Source organism: Euwallacea similis, chromosome 36 (genome assembly GCF_039881205.1).
Source record: "Euwallacea similis isolate ESF13 chromosome 36, ESF131.1, whole genome shotgun sequence".
Classification (NCBI taxonomy): Eukaryota; Metazoa; Arthropoda; class Insecta; order Coleoptera; family Curculionidae; genus Euwallacea; species Euwallacea similis.
In genome coordinates this window covers 899,233-914,060 of record NC_089644.1, presented here as the reverse complement: position 1 = coordinate 914,060, position 14,828 = coordinate 899,233, and the positions used below count along the sequence as shown (strand labels likewise).

Here is a 14,828-nt window from a genome sequence, read left to right as displayed (position 1 = left end):
ATAATTGTTGCCAAATAAATCGTAAATTAATATCACCAATATTCAATTGATCTATGCCTTGTTGAAATGTGAATTTCATCCGCTTCGACAATTTCATAACGTTTAAACATTTTTCCAATTTCCAGGTACGGAGCATACAATAAATTAGCGGTGCAATATGGAGCTGAAACTTCAGATTGGGTTTAAACCATGTGATAACATTTCGTACAATGATAAAAATGAGGAAGGGTCGTCATCGATAAGGAAGTTTATGAAGACCGGAGAGAAAATAAACAAAGGATAATATTATAAATTTGAGTAAAAGAGAGATTCCAAGAGAAGAGCCATTCCAAGAGAAGAGGGCTTCCAAAAGAAGAGGGTTTCCAACAAGCATTATAGTAAACAAGGTCATGCGATCAGGTGGAAAATGGTAAAGAATATAACCACTGGAAATAATGTATTTGGGAAGAACTAAAATGGTACTCGGATTAATTAATAAACACAAATGACGATGCAATTTGTGATTAAAGCAGAAAGGCATGAAAATTACAAAAATTAACCTGAATAAATAGACAATGGATTAATTGAAATAAGATAGAAGTAGATTTTTACAGAAAATGGTCAAACCTTACCAATGCTATATAGAGTGTCCGAAAATAACGATGATATATTTACTTTGGAAAGCTATTCTAGAGATTAAAATAATAAAAAAAGTTTTTATAAACATAACCCAAAAATTTCTTTTTAAAGGCATTGGGAGACCTCTGAAAATGATTTTTTCGCAATATTTTCGAAACTCTTTGCTCTAAAATTATGAAACTCGATACATTGTAATAAGTTCAAATGAGAAAACTATTTTATATTAATAATTGCCGATTTTAGTCAGGGGAGTAACATACAAGGGGTCTCCTCCGTAAATGTTGCTCCAACTTTTTTGCTTGTGACATTTCTTAATTTTTGAAATCATTCTACCGAATTTTAAATATTTTTAAGTAAAAAAGGTCCTTTTATTTCATTTTGTTAAGATAGATTATTTTTCAGAAAAATTAGTTTTTATAAACCGAGGCACGTTTACATGGACATCGAAATGATTCTTAATAAACATAGTAGGCATCCTTCTAAGAAAAATATTTTTTTATTACTCAGCAATAATAAGACTAATATATTATTAAGGATTTATTACTTATACAAAATAAATGTTGAAAATGACCTCTATTCCTTAATTATCCTCTAATTCTTTGTTTTTGTCTAAGTGAATCGGTTACATCGGTCTACAAAAAACTCATTTTTCTGGAAAACAGCCTATTCTAACGACATGAAATAAAAGAACCTTTTTTACTTAAAAACATTTGCGATTCAGTAATTTGATTTAAAAAATTTAGAAATATAAATAAAAATATCAGAGCAACATTTATGTAGGATATCCCCTGTATGTGACGCCCGTAACTAAAATCTGCAATTATTAACACACAAAAAATCTTTCTCACTCCAATTTATTAAAGCATAACGAATTTCGTAATTTTAGCGCAAACTGTTTTCAGAATTATGCGAAAAAAGTTTAAAAAGCAATTTTTGAGGTATATTTATAAATTTTTTTTCTTATTTTAATATCTGCAATCATTTTCCAAAATACAGGGTGCTCACTTAACAGCCCCTCAGACTTGTATGAGTTTATTTGTAATTTTATAAAAAAATCAATTATGGAGGTATACTATATGAGGCTAATGAAGGTAAATTTTCAAATTAGTGGTAAGCCTACAGGGTGTCCCAAAAAAGCGGGACGTCAAAGTACAATTTTTTTTAACGGCACCACCTGCATTTTTTACGTGATAAAATCCTTTCTTGAGTCTGTTATCTTTTGAGTCTGTTGTGTCTCTTGAATTTCTAGATTCTTTTTACCTGGCACGCAATAATTCGAAACTATGACATTTTAAAAGAAATTTTAGACATTTGCAGCGCCTCATAAGTTCGCTTATGTTAGATTTTGATCAGTTTCGGATGAATTTTTATATAAAATTACCTTAGTAGACATGAATAATCGTTTATCCAAAAACACATACTAAGTGTTCACAATAACAACTTTAATATTTTTCTTTTCAGTTTAAATTTTCTTGATTTTTTCAAAGAGAATGATATGTTTTTTATAACGTAGAACAAAATAAAATTCAATTTTCGTCATTATGGCATAAAATAATGTGACATTTAACTTAAAGTTAATAGAATTATTAATTATTTCAGGAAAACCTGCATTCATGGTTAAATGTCTGAGGGGTTAGTATATGTTGCCATGGTTTCCATGTTGCTTTTTTAAGATTTGATTGTTCCTTTACTGGTTTTCTGTTTCTTTAAAATCTGCTTATTTTGAAATTGGCCATCAAAATGAAGTATATTCAACAAGAACTTATTAGTATGATTTATGTAACTGGTTCATGTGATGAAAATTGTTTGTTAACATATCGGGTTTACATACAACGATTTCCTAATAGAGGACGTCCTGATGTAAGGAGCTTAGAAAGTCTAAAGAACACTTTTTGAACGGACCGGAAGTGTTATTTATGAATAGAAATAATAAAAAATTAAAATTAAAATTAAAATTAGAAATTATTGTAATTTTAATTAAGGCCACAGATGTTCAAAACGTCTTCCGTCATTTTCCAAACATGCTGCTCGTAAAAAAAACTCGTAAGAAGAATGATCTTCTGGTATTAGAAAGCATTTTTATAGCAACGCTCTGAAATGACTCTCGAATCCTCAGTTTCATATCTTCGAGAGTTGTTGTTGGTGTTCTTTAGACTTCTAATTTTATTTTGTCCGAAAAGAATTAGTTTAAAAGAGTTAAGTTGGGGCTTCTTGATGGCCATGCAACTGGGCCTAACAGTATTTAATAATGCCATTATTAAAATTCTAAGTTTGTAATATTGTTACAATTCTTGCCTAACAATCTATTTTTCAGGAAAGTACATCAAGAGGTGTTCTTATACATGTAAACTAAAATGAGGTGGAGCTCCATCTAACTGAAACCACATTTGATCTTTTATGTTTTCCGGGTTATGTTTTAAGCGCTGCGGAAGATTTATTGAGTATACTTCATTATAATGGCGAATTTTAAAAGAAACAGATTTTAAAGAAACAGAAAACCGTAAAGGAACTGTCAAATCTTAAAACAAACAACATCGAAACCATGGTAATGCATGCTAAACATTCAGACACTTAAAATAATAATAATAATAATAATAATAATAAATAATTAATAATAGTAAAATAATTAATAATTTCTTTAACTTTAAGATAAATATGACATTATTTTATACAAAATGAAAGAAAATAGAATTTTCTTTCGTCCTGCGTCGTAAAAAATATACCATCCTATTTGAAAAAAAATCAAGAAAATGAAGTGGAAAAGATGAAAATTAAAATTGTTATTGTGAACTCTCTGTATATGTTTTTGGCTATACGAGTATTCGTGCCTGTTAAAGCGATCTTACATGAGAATCTATCCAGAAATTATCAAAATCTAACTTAAATTAACTGTGATATTAATTTTTTATGAGACATTGCAAATGTTTAAAATTTCTTTCAAAATGTTATAGTTTCGAATCGTTACATCCCAGGGTTAAAAAAAATCTAGGAACTAACACAGGTTGAAGAGAGGATTCTATTACGTGAAGGCAATGCAGGTGGTGCCATTTAAAAACATTACACCTTATGACGTCCCGCTTTTTTGGGACATCCTGTGGGGTTGCCACTAATTTTAAAATTTACCTTCATTAGCTTTATATACATTCCCATAATTGATTGTTTTATGAAATCACAAATAAACTCATAGGATTCCGAGGGTCTGTTAAGTGAGTACTCTGTATTTCAATGTTATTTCTGAACACCCTATATAAAATGTTGTTAATTTGTAAAGAAGTCGCGAAAAATCACATGAAATTACATGGAATAATTTTTTTACAAAATCGGCAACAAAACAAATTAAAAAATAATCAAAAGAAAAATAAAAAAATAAACGTTAAAAAAAAATCGAAGTGAGGATTATGGCTTATGACTACATTGAGAGAACATTAAAGAAAAGCCGTAAAATAGAATGGTGTTGCCAATAGTAATCCATCTTCTATAGGAACCCAAGAATTGAACCAAGATCCGCATGTGATAAGATCTGGAAATCCGATGGAAAAATTGTAATTAATTTTGAGAAAAATTATAATTATAGTAATAAACCACATGAAAATGTAATACTTCTGATAGGAATATAAATAAAGATAATGATGTTTGATTTAGATTTTACGCAACATTAGAGACCTAATATTGAAGCGAGATAATTACGTATTTTTGGTGATAAGCTTTAACCTAAAAAGGAAAGCAAACACCCACCTGCATTTTCAGAAGTAATAGCCCAAAACGGAACATGTGTGCCCGATATCTTAACAACATATTAGGTGTACAACTTTGCTTCCGCCGTTTTTTTTCCGAATTTCGCGATTTTATTGTAAAAAACTAATTATACCTTTAGGATCCAAAGTATTGTCCATCGCTGGCCACTACTTTCTCCCATCTTTCGGGCAGCATACGAATCCCGTGTTGAAAAAATTGGACATCTTTTGAAGCGATCCACGATTCTATCCAATTTCTTACTTCTTCATAAGACCGGAAGTGTTGGTCAGCTAGCCCATGTGCCATGGATCGAAACAAGTGATAATCAGAAGGAGCTAGGTCAGGAGAATATGGCGGGTGGGGTAGGACTTCCCATTTCAATGTTTCCAAGTATTTCTTGACCACTTGCGCAACATGGGGTCGAGCATTATCGTGCTGCAAAATCACTTTATCATGTCTCTCGTTGTATTGCAGCCGTTTCTTTTTCAATGCTCGGCTCAAACGCATTAATTGGGTTCGATAAAGAGCACCTGTGATTGTTTCAGTTGGTTGTAACAGCTCATAATATATTACGCCGAGTTGATCCCACCAAATACAGAGCATGATTTTGGAACCATGAATAGACGGTTTGGCCGTCGACGTGGAAGCATGGCCGGGATATCCCCAAGTCTTTTTGCGTTTGGGATTATCGTAATGAACCCATTTCTCGTCCCCAGTCACAATACGATGCAGAAATCCCTTTCGTCTTTGCCTTGCAAGCAACTGACGCCTGTCAATATCTCTTGGTTTCAACTCGTACGGCACCCAATATCCTTGCTTCTGAATCATTCCCATGTCTTTGAGGCGTTTTGAGATTGTTTGTTGAGTCACTCCCAATGATTGTGCCAATTCTTGTTGACTTTGACACGAGTCTTCGTCAAGTAATGCTTCCAAGTTCGCATCTTGGAAAACCTTCTTTCTTCCACCGCTATGTTGGTCTTCGACGTGAAAATCACCGTTCTTGAAGCGCTGAAACCACTCACGACATGTCCTTTCACTAATAGTGGCTTCCCCATAAGTATCTGAGAGCATTCGATGAGCCTCAGCAGCAGATTTCTTCATATTGAAGCAGAAAAGTAAAACCTCCCGCAAATGACGAGAATTTGGCTCGTACACTGACATTTTCAATTGCGAATAACTTTATGATGAAGACACAAATAGACTAATATTTTTATGAGGTTATGTTAACAGGTGCCCAAGGCTCCTGCATGCCCACATGGGGTTATTTATTTCGATCATTACTTACCGCTACATACATCTATTCAAAAACGGCGGAAGCAAAGTTGTACACCTAATATTAAATCGACCAATATTTTATTGTTTTTAGCCTTGTTCGGGTTGAATAACGTGAAAACAAAGAAATACGAGTTTGCCAAACTATAACTTACCTTCCATAAACTGCATAGTTTCTAATATAGTATTACGTGTTTATTCGTATATTAATCATCAATAACTCTATGGAAGTTCTACTAATTGAAAGCGAAGTTTGGATAGTTGACTTATTTTATTCAACATTCTTTATGCGTACCTGTCCACAACATTTTCACATGTTTACAGCTCTAGAACAATAAGTAAATTCTGTTGGCCTTAACAACTGGTCTTAGCAACTGGCCTTATGGGAAATTTACCTGCCTGTGCTCTAAACGGATACTGTAATAGGCTATATAAGAAAGACTAAAAAGTTCTTTCAAGGGATAGCAATACTGCGACTATTTGTTGTAATTTTTTGCATGCTTATGATGCAGAACCAGCCTTTGCGAGTCAGATTTTTTTCAAAAGTTTCTGTAATTAAAAATTGAGTCATTTGCGACGATCCAATTTCAGACGCTATCGCTACGAATTGGATCGTCGCAAATTAATTTCAAAATATATTTATTTTTCGAAATTTGAGATTCAGGTCTGAAACTCATCTCTCTATGGCTCCACGCGTGCAACATAGAGCTGACGTACCGATGGTTCTCGATTTAGGTTAAAGTAAAGGATATTTTGGTGCCACTTACCCCAGGCAAGATGTAATAAAAAGGTTTCAAGTAAGGAATGAATTTGCGAGCGCAAATCGAACTTCATCACTCGCACAATTTGATTGCTGGACCGAAGCCGAGTCTTTTTCTAGCGATGCCCCATCAACTATTCGTCTTTACTTTGCCAGCGCACTCCACCAGTATATTTAGCTCGGTGTAGCATATTTCAAGTGACATTTAGTCTCATTCGACATTTATTAGCCACATCAAAAGAATCAACACTCTTAATCCGACAATAGCATTGCATTGGACGTGACGTGTATATTCATTTTATAGATTTTCCATTTGGAATTTCTAGAAAGACCATCATGGCCGGTCCGGCTTTTCCATGCTGATGCGCGGCTAACGACCAGAGCAAACACGAAAACGTGACTTATCGTTTCCATGTGCATTTAGGAATAATTTAATGGAAGACTGCCCTGATGGACGTTTGATGGAGGCCTTGGATAAAACAGAGACAGCGCGTGAATAAAGCGAGTTTTAATGTTTTTGGTCAGGACTTTATTTTTAGACCTACCTGGTCCATAAATTTAATAACAGGATGATAACGAAGTTATTAAAAAAGGTCGGGGAGCTATTTTTAAAAGACTTGTGACATGCACTATAGCTTAGCCATGTGAATTTTAGGTAATCTGGAGGCCCGCATTAATCATCATAGATTTATGTTAATTTTGTGGGGTTAATAGAGCTTAAGATAGGTGGCGAAAACGCAAGAATCCACGTGTTTTCAACACCACAAGTAATTTCCCATGAAATCTTTTACATTACCGAATATGCCATACACCTAGAAATGGCGTCGGCTCTTGACAGCATTTTCCGGAAATTATCGTCTCGTCTCCCAATTTACCTTCGGATAAAATTGTATTACGCCGTAAAATTTATATCTAATAAGAAACTGAATTAACTCCCTGAGGAACTTTTCGTACAATCTGTAGTCTAAAATTTTTCATTTTAGGGCTGCGCATCCACTTTTGGGGGACCACACCATAGAACCACTGAGGCGATGGGGAGATAGCAACATCAGATTAATCACCCTAAAAAAGGTTTTTCCCTTCTTACTCACGGTGCTGGTTTAAATGAGTGTTATCTGATCTTGAATCGGTCTGTTTTTTCAGCCATAACATCCATTCTATCTTAAGAGTGAGATACCAAGGGGCTCTTCCCGAGAAAGAAATATTTGGGGTCTCTCATAATATCTGTGTGACCCCGATCCGAAAAGAGGGGTCTGGAGCTGTGGCGTAGGAAAATCGTAATAGCTTCATTGCATTCGGTTGACACGCTACACCCTATATATATACAGGATGAGTAGTAACGAAATTGACATAAAGCAGGTACATGTAGGGAACCTCAAGATGTGAAGATTTGTTGAATATTTTTTTCTTTACGATCGTTAGTTGAGAAGATATTGATAACTGAAGAAATATTGACCTTTTTGTGTACTATTGCTATAAGTCAAAATCATAGCCGACTTATCAAAAAATGTTTTAATGGCGATATAGAGTTTCTGAGAAAAATACCAAATTTAATGCATGGCTGAAAATGTAAATTTATTACAATTTAAAAAAAGTAAATATCAATATTGCCTATATGAAAATCAAAGTTTAAAGAGTTATATCTAAAAGTAAGGACTTCACGAGAAAACTGGCAAAACTGGTAAGAAACTCTTTTAAAAATGTGTCTTATAACGTAAAACTTTCATTCCTCTAACTGTAACCGTATAAGAGTTATTTGCATAAAACGAAAGCCCTCAAATTTGTTTTTTTTTTCGGATATCTTTCTAACGATTCGGAATTTATCCGTTATAAAAACACGCTATTCATTTGCTTTAAATTGCGCAACTTTTTTTAAATTTAAGTGATTTTGTATCTATTATTGTTTCCAAGATCTCCATGCTGTCCATCCTGATCTGGGACAGACCATATAAATTATGAGAAGCTGTCAAAATTTGCAAAATTTAGCTCCTGCATGTTTCGTTTCTAGTAGGAATAGTTTCATTATCTGAGCCGATTTGTACATTTCGGATAATGATACTGAAGCCGGTCCTGGAATGTTTTTGTACTGGCACCCGCATTGAACAAGTTTATTATTCTCGTTAAACGCACTATTAATTTGCCAAGTTTTACATAAAACATTAATATTTAGTGGTTTTCACTGGATTTGTTGAATAACTCCACGTTATACTACTTTTCGACATAAACCCTTAACTTTTTTAAAAGTCTTAATCAAAGATCTGTGAATATACTTGGTGATACTTTGAAAAAGAATGTGTGATAAAACAGCTATTTACCTAACAAGTGCGGAGAGTGGTGGTACTCTACCGCACGCTGATTACATTTTTAATAATCGAGTGTGATGAAGACACTTTCGGACGCGTTAGGTACAGTACTTTTATGAGACAAGGCTGTAAACGCAAAAATCACTTTACCACACTTCATGCTCTAATGTTGACCCTTTCTTATGCGCAAACGAATGTAGAAAAGTTACTTTAACATACTCGGTTCGGTAAAGCAGCCCTACTGCAGTTAACAATTATAAATAGTCCTCTTCACAATAAAATATGGGTTGAAAAAAGTTTGTGCTAGACGTTTAATTATTTATATTAAAATTCTTTATAGGTAAATTACACCTCCACGTGGTGTTTCTTTCCTGTCGAGGGCAAAAAATAGCCGACAAATTTGTAAAGCACAGATGGGTTGGCGCATTGCCCGAAAGGAGCAGACGTCACGAGGAAAATAACAACAACAACAACACACGATTAAGTTTGTTAGACAAACTTTTTCCACGCATTCCAGACTATATGTGTAAATAAGTACAAAAGCTGGTGAAAATTTACTGCATTTTTTAGAAATTGTTTCACACCTACAGGTGCTATTTAGCACCCATCTGGACGGAATTACTCACAATACAGATAAGAAGTAAAAAATCATATACCTTTCACAAGAGAAAAAATTGTTTTTGCCAATATCGAAGGTAAATAAAAAATTTACCGCATGCAAGTCACTGCGAATGAAAGTATCAAATTTTCATGATCCATAATGATAGTCATTATGTTGTATTGCGGCGAGGGTAACAAGCGAGTGTAGAGTCTCAAATGCGTGCGCAAAATGATCACATTACCGTACGCAGTTGTAAGTTGAACTGTACAGGGTGTCCCATTTTTGTTGCAATCGTGGGTTATCTCGGATCTTAGCAAGGGTAGAGAGGTGCAGTTTTCACGAACTTGTGCCCCTTTTTAGTGAAACTAATGATGATGTTGACAGAATTGATCCAGCTGTCTTAGTTTTTGCACTACAGGGCGTTTTTGAAAATATTGTATTTTGCCCCCCCCTCCCCTAAAATTTGAGTATGTGTCAAGTTATTTAAAATGTACAAACGGTGTCAGGTAGAGATTTTTATGTAAAACCCAGTGGCGTACTCAGATTTTATTTGTAATTCACACTTTTCGAGAAATGAACCAAACTTATGTTTTTCTTAATGAGGCACCCTGTATATTTTTACCTCTTTTGATTCCCCTAATTTTCCTCATTCCAAAAATACAAAACTCGATACGGTTATTTCAAATAATAATGTCACAAATTGATATTTTCTGAAAGTGGACATTACATATAATGTGCCATCGTTAAGAGTCACCCATATTTAAATATTATATATACAACTTATATATTTATCTTAGATTTATTTTTATGTGGGTATTTAAAAAGCAGGATTTACCGAAGACAATACGAAAATATAAATGGTTTACGCATTGCTACAGAGGAAGCTTTCCAATGCCAAGAAAGACACCCGGTAATAGTTTTAAACGCCTTAAACAGAATATTCAAACTATGTGAAAAATGTTTGGATTTGAATGAAAACGTGAACGGAAATCAGTTCGAAAATTTACTTTAATTGCATCAATGTGCAATTTAAAAAAAATGGTAAATTTGTTTTTGTTAGTAATGTATTCATGTTCTAAAAATAAGATTATATGTTGAGCCCTTTCATAATGCATACTGTTAATTAGATTTTAACTATTAATATAATTATTAACATTTATAATTTTCACTAATTATTTAGTTTTAATTATGACCGCTTTTAGTAACTACTCTAGCAGAAAATGTCAATTTGTGACATTATTATTTGAAATAACCATATTGAGTTTTTTATTTTTGGAATGAGGAAAATTAGAGGAATCAGAATACGTAAAAATATGCAGGGTGTTCCACTAAAAAAACATAATTTTAGTTCATATCTTGAAAGGTAGGAATTATAAATAAAATTTGAGTTTGCCATTGAATTATACGTAAAAATAATTTCTATCCGACACCGTTTTTACATTTTCAATAACTTGACATATATTCAAACTATAAGAGGGTCCCAAAATACAATATTTTCAAAAACGCCCTGTAGTGCAAAAACTAAGACAGCTGGATCAATTCTGTCAACATCATCATTAGTTTCACTAAAAAGTGACAAAGATTCGCGAAAATCACATCTCTCTACCTTTGCTAATAAACGGGATATCTCACGATTACAACGAAATGGGACACCCTGTAGAATTTTACCGCAGGGATATGGGTAAAACGTTTTTTCCGCTACTTGCAGGAAAAAATTTATGAGGGTATCAATTTCTGGTTGGGACGTACGCGACCCATATATACAACTTTTTTTAATAAGGCTATCACTTTATATGCGGGAATAATATCTGTGTTAATATTTACTATTTGCGTGATATAGTCATATGGCATCTACATTTGAACGGTTTGTGGATTTAATGATAACAGGTGATAAAACAAATGGCGAAAAAACAGGTATTTCGAATTTTATTATTGTTCATATAAAACTATAAACTGCTTGTTGATCATTATTGTTGTAGTGCGTTGGTGTAGTGTTAGAGCTTATAGAGCTTATAGGAGAGCAACGTCTACAGCATTACAAATATTCATCAAAAATGCTTCATACATAACTGCAACATTCATAACTCATTAGAATATGCAACATTCATCATTTGTTAAAATATACAACAATCATAAATCGTTCCAATATGCAACATTCAGAACTTCTTCGAATATGCATACTTTCCCGAACTGGGGGTCAAAACGCATTGTTGCCTTATGTAAGTTTTCCTCCCGACATGACGCCCTGAACTCTAATCGATTTTATTCCGAACTTCAAACCCATCCACATTATAATGAGGTCGTTATTATCTTAAGTGCCTTTTAGAGGGCAAAACTAAATGTCACAGCCCTTTCATTAGCAATGTTAATAGCATAGCAAAGGCTTGTTTGGGTGTCTTCCATAAGGAGAAGAATGGGGCATCACAGGGTCCAATTCGATTAGACAAACATTAGAAACTTTATCAAAACCCATGGAAGGTAATAATCTCATTATTACTCAGCGACACATGTTGACTGTAGGTAGAACCTAATAGCAATAAATTTGACCTGGACTGTTAATTATTATGACTGTTTTATAGTTAAATTCAAGTTTTCCCGCAACCGTCAGGTAAAATTATCGGCAAGTTATTCACGAGAGAGCAATACCGGTCGAATTTAATATCGGCCTTGTGGGCTGTTTTGTGTTTAAACGAACAAAGTTTGGTGTACCTGGTTTAAATGATCAATAGAAGGGAGAAGTTCCAGTTTGCAATTTCAAAGCGATTAGCCGTCAGGTAATGGGCAATTGCGATTTGGTCGTGCGTGAGAGCCATACCCATCACCTGACTTGAACAAGCTTAAACTTTCAGCAAACAATATTTATTAACATTCTGACAAATCGAAACGTGTAACATGTAGCAAGAACTGAACAGAACATGTAATATGGCCTGTAAAAGAAAGAATATTCACGGTATAAATTTACTCATGATAAATGGGAAAATTATGATTCGTTCCAACAGGAAGGAAATTCGATTCCGGATCGTCAAAAGCATGCGCAGTTAGGAGTCCTGGCACGCTCTTGACTGCTTCTGTGGATTTCGCAAGATAATTTCCTGATCGAATAAAACTTTAAAACTCAAGTCTTAATTTTTTTGTTTATTTTTTCGTTTTTCCATATGTAACTAAAAAATTATTGATGAAGATTAGGCGACTTTCCTGGTGAATAAAAACAGTTTTTCTTTATTAAATATTTAGTGCAAAAACAAGTGGGAATGGGTCATGTATTGGATTAAGCAAATAAAATGAGTTTATAACAAGAGCAGGAAGACCGAAGGGTCGATAGCCTTTTCCTGGGGAATAAAGATAACTTATATATGTATACATATATAGAGCGTGACAATTTGAAAACGAATCTCCCTTGATATTTCGGTCTTTATAGAAAATATGTAAATATGTAAAAATACGTCGATTTTATTTTCAAGGGGAACATTCTTTAAGTCTTTTTTATTAATTTGCATGCACCCTCTAACGGGGGTTGAAACAAACACTAAAATTTTACATGGGATGGAGGATTGAGTGATACCTCATTTTAAAGGCTTTCAATTACTTTTTCAAATGTATCTGTTTTTTTTTCATTGAGAAATTTTCGAAAAATCATATCGAAATCATAATTAAACTTAGGTACAAACTTTATTACAGGAAAATTGTTTATTTATATTTTAAATGTTCAAAATGCAGTCTATTATTTTCTAAACAGTAATAGTCTATTTTCAAATTTCACTCTAACATTTACAAAAACTTTTACTTGAATTTTCCTACTCGCAGTTGTAATTTTTCTCTTCAATCCTTCCAAAACTTGAAACTAGGTTTTATGAACACAGGTGATTATTTTGGTTTCTAATTGTCAATGTATTTAATTAAATATTCTACTTGTACAAAAAAACAATAAAAATAAGACATTTCGTTTAAAACAGGACGAACAATTCTTAAATTTTTCATTGAATTAATATTTATTATTATAAATTTATTTCGCGAGTTAAAAGCTAGTAATAGAGTTTTACAAGATCTTCACTTTCAACAAGATGGAGCTCCACCGCACAATTTTTTTCCTGTTAGTCAATGGTTATACGATAAGTTTTCTGGCAAATGGATTAGTCGAAAAAGACCAATTAAATGGCCACTGCGATCGCCCGATTTAACACCTTTGGATTTTTTCACTGGAGGCATCTTAAATCTGTTGTTTATAAAACTCAGCTTCAAAATTTGGAAGAATTACAGCTGCGCGTAGGAAAATTCAAATAGACGTTTTTGTGTCAGTTGTGTGTCAGAATTTAGCTTAAAAACAGATTTTATTATTGTTTAAAAAATAGTGGACAGCGTTTTGAACACATAAACTTTAATAAATAATTTTTCTATAATACAGTTGATACTTAAGCTTGTTTACGGTTTGGATATGATTTTTCGAAGACCTCTTAATGAAAAAAAAGCAGGTACGTTTCGAAAGGTAATTGAAAAACCTTTCAAATGATGTATAAGTGAATCCTCCTTCTCATTTAAAGTTTTAGTGGTTGTGTCCTCCTCGCTAGAGGGTGCATGCAATTTCATAGAAACCTGACTTAAAAAATGCCCCCCTTGAAGAAAAAATCGACGCGTTTTTGCATATTTACATATTTTCTTTAAGGGCCAAAACATCGGGGGATTTGATTTCAAATTGACACGCTATATATATTTAGCACATTTTCATTTATCAGAGGAACATAACTTGAAGCCACATAACAGAGGAATAGTAGATTAGCTAATACTCGTAGTAGATTAGAAAAAGATTATGAAAGTTATCTATCGTACGAAAATCTCATTATGAAGTATGTTGTTTCATCTCACTGTTGACTTATGGCGTAAATAACTGAGGGGGTTATGAGTTATTACTTATGAATATTTAGTTAGGCTATGACCTCTCTAGACGCCAAACTGTCCTGATTTGAATAGACACTCCCCTGTTTAGAATCAAAAAGACCTTGGGAACATTTTGAACGAGCATTAGAACTTTTGATCAAACCTCAAAAACATCAACTTTATTATTGTCTATCTTTCTCACACACGCAAAATCGAATATCAGTTTCCTCTTGCACGAAAGCAAGCCTCTTGCATCTTTCTAATTTTGAAACAAAATTTGATAAGTATCAGGATTTTAGTTTAAGTTTGCCCTCACCTGAATATGTGGCTCGTTTTACATAGAATTTACTGTATAAATAAACTGAGCTCAATTTTCACCTGAGAAATATGCGATACTTTTGTTCATGTTTTTCTTATCAATTTATTTCTCCATAATGGCAGAGAAATGCCTGCAGCCATGTACTTTCGGCATTGCATCTATTTAATCTACTTCTAATTGTCGTGAAGACATTTTAATAGTTGTCTGGGTATTATGTGACTATTATCATTGTTATCAAGTAATGAGAGTTTTATTGTTAAGGTTTCTGCTTATTAGATATTAATATTAAATAGCTCTGTGTGACTGATTTTTTTATTATTTCCTCTAACTTTAGGTGCAACCCATTAG

The 14,828-nt window shown here is 33.3% G+C and overlaps 1 protein-coding gene across 9 annotated transcripts in view; it reads right to left on the bottom strand.

Annotated features, from left to right (window-relative positions):
• bru1 (bruno 1) overlaps positions 1 to 14,828 on the bottom strand; it is a 247,314-nt gene that overhangs the window by 139,453 nt on the left and 93,033 nt on the right. The gene's annotated exons all lie outside the window — the stretch shown is intronic.